Genomic DNA, 3,344 nt, shown 5'->3' with positions numbered 1-3,344 from the left:
TCAAGCCACACAATTCTGATGTCATGAGGTCACAGGCGTATGAACGCGCCTCAACCAATCAGAATCTAATACTAAATTATATATTTAATGCATTAATTATGCCTTGTAATGCACCTTCTATGTAATGCATTGTATGGTCTCATGAGTAATTGTAACCACCATTATAATACTTATCTATTCATTCATAACTTTGGTTACAACTATTTGTTAGAATGATATAATTTGAAATGATATAATGCATTATAACATACATCATGAATGCATTATACATAAAGGCTTTAAGTCAATGATTATATTTTCATGTAAAACGCACTCAAAAAATCTTTTATTTACAACTTCGAAAAGTCATGCATCTGATAGCAAATTGTCTGCAGAGATGCTGCAAATGCTCACAGATCAGACGGATATGATCACGAGTCTCTTTCATCTCAAAAGATGAGGAAAGCGTGATTCCTCATAACATCAGGACATCGGAAAGCGATTCATTGGATCTGTCAGGACACAACTGTGATTTAATTCGACAAAGATCTCACGTCCCGTTACAGTATCTGGCTTCACTCATATGAATCTGATTTTGCTGGTTCTCATGTGGCTTATTAAATTCAGGGACAGTGACATAAAGGCATGGTATGAGTGTTTGCGTGGCGTATGTGTGTCTCAAACAGCGAGACACGAGAGAATAAAGGTCTCTGAGCAACCAGCGCATTACAAACAACAAAACAAGGTTGCTAAAACACACGGAGCTGGTCTGACACAGAGCGAGGTTGCTAAAACACACTGAAGTGAAGCTCTGCGCTATTTCTGGTAGACGACACCTTCGTTTCAAAGCAACCTGGCGTTTGTTGTTTCCTTTGAAGCTTCTGTCAGCGATAAATCATATCCCACATACCAAGAGCTCAGCTGAAAGCCTGCGAGTGAGATAAACACAAGAGGAAACGGACTTACACCAGATTCTTGCTGTAAGGCCAGTCATATACTTCATATACACGTATATAACACATTTTACATTGCAAAAAAATGATGTTCTTCCTCAGTATTTTTGTCTCATTTTACAGTAAACCCTCTTAAATCAAGATATGTTTGCATTAGAAACAAAATGACATTAGATAACAAGTGTTGTTTTCTGTGAAACTAGTCTACACTTGCTTTAAAGGGGTGGTATAATGCCATTTTCACAAGATGTAAAATAAGTCTCTGATGTCCTCAGTGTGTGTGTGAAGTTTTAGATCAAAATACCCCACAGATATTTTTTTAGCATGTTGAAATAGTTTTGTGTCTGTTCCTTTAAATGCAAATGAGCTGCTGCTCCCGGCACAGGGGGCGGAGCTTCAACAGCTTGTGTCCTTTTACCTCACACAGACGTGCACTGGAAATTTAAAAAACGTTTAGCCTTTTATGTTCAAACCGGAGTCAGAAAGATGAGACTCAGGAAGAAGTGACAACATGTAGAAGCAACAGGACATTTCTGAATGGTTAGTTGATGAATTTATGTAGTTTATGTTTAGTATCTTCTAGTCATTGATTAGCATATTCTGTCTTGATAATCTATAAATCGTATTCAGGGGGCGGGGTTTATGTAAATTCTAGGGTTGGTGATGTCACTAACCCAGGAGGAATGTGGTGTAGTCTCTACCAGCCGTTTGTTGTAGTCCTTAAAAAGCGATTTCTTTAAAAGCAAATATCCCCTTTGCTTTGAGCTTTGAGCGCTGTAACTTTGCAGATGTTGTTTATGCTCAAACAGCAACATTACACACTAACTAAAGTTAGAAAAGTCAAATCATATTCAATCACCCCTTTAAGTTTATTTTTCTGATCAAACTGGCAGATATTTTTTCTCGTTTTAAGCATAAACTCACTTCATTTTGATCAGTTTATCAGAAAACAAGACTTGTAAATGCATCTTGATTTAAGAACATTTAGATATTTCTACAGGAAAACAGGACTAAAACACTGAGGAAGAAAATGCTTTTTGCAGTGTAGAAGCGATGCTCTCAGGAAATCCAGAAGCTCTTCTGTAGTATCTGTCTCTGCCACTCACAGTGGTGTATTCTGGGTAATGTTCTGACAGTGTCACACCTCCACAATCTCCTCCTGACACGCTGCCCACATAAACGACCCCTGCCAGACCTTCAGCATCATTTTGAGCATCTATTTGTGTAATTCTGGAGGTGGTTGTGGAGCTCAGACAGTATTTCAATCTTAAAACCATCCAAACTGGACTATCAGATAACAGGAAAGATGCTTCAGATTCATAGCACGTTTTTAGACTTTGTCGATCAATGATTGTGCCAAAATAAAAAAATGTAAACACTGCCGACTACATGCGGATTTAGACAAAAATATTCACCAAATAGAAAAATATGGAAAAGCATATACATATCAGGGTCAAATGACAGTCAAAATGAAATCGTGAAATGTCAAAATGAATGTCTGTTGCAAACAGGAAGCAAGTAAGAGAGAAAGTAGAATTAAAGTAGGATGGATGGATGGATGGATGGATGGATGGATGGATGGATGGATGGATGGATGGATGGATGGATGGATGGATGGATGGATGGATGGATGGATGGATGGATGGATGGATGGATGGATGGATGGATGGATGGATGGATGGATGGATGGATGGAAATCTGTCTCTCACTGCTCTTCACTGATAGAGTTGTTTGGTGGGAATAGTTTGGCTGCATCATTACACTGATATCACAAACCGGTCACACTAAATGCGTCTCTATGGCATGCAATGTGTTTATTATGCAATTTATATGCGAAAATTAGTTTTTACGTGCATATGACATGCATGGGTAGGTTTAGTAGTGGTGTGGTTACATGCAATAAAGTGCGTATCATATGCATGCCAAACCTGCATATCACTAATTTCCGCGTATAAATTGCACGATAAAAAACGCGTGCTATAGAGATGTATATTCATGAGATCAGGCTGGATATCATCATTATTATGAACAGGTGATCCTCCTCTGAACTGAGAACCTCAATCTGTTGCATTCGGCCTTCGACCCTTCAATGCGACTGACACACGTTCAGATCAACAACAGCATCCGTACCAATACTAAACTACTCTAAACCCTCAAGATTAGACCGATGATGGCAAAAACATGGTCACGCTTGTGCTGACATCACCATGATGAGTTTCAGAACAACAGCGTTCTGTCCTGCCCCGAACAAAGGGGGTTGTTTTTTGTGTGCGTGTTTGTGCATTTGTAATTCAAAACCGCTCTTTGTTTCGCAGTAAACAACCCATCTCTGTTCAGTTATGAGTGGGGGAAATGCTACATTTGACCAAACCAATATCTAATTGCATAACATGCATAAAATAACAAAAGCAT

Source organism: Rutilus rutilus (genome assembly GCF_951802725.1).
Source record: "Rutilus rutilus genome assembly, chromosome: 20".
Classification (NCBI taxonomy): Eukaryota; Metazoa; Chordata; class Actinopteri; order Cypriniformes; family Leuciscidae; genus Rutilus; species Rutilus rutilus.
This window is presented reverse-complemented; position numbering follows the sequence as displayed.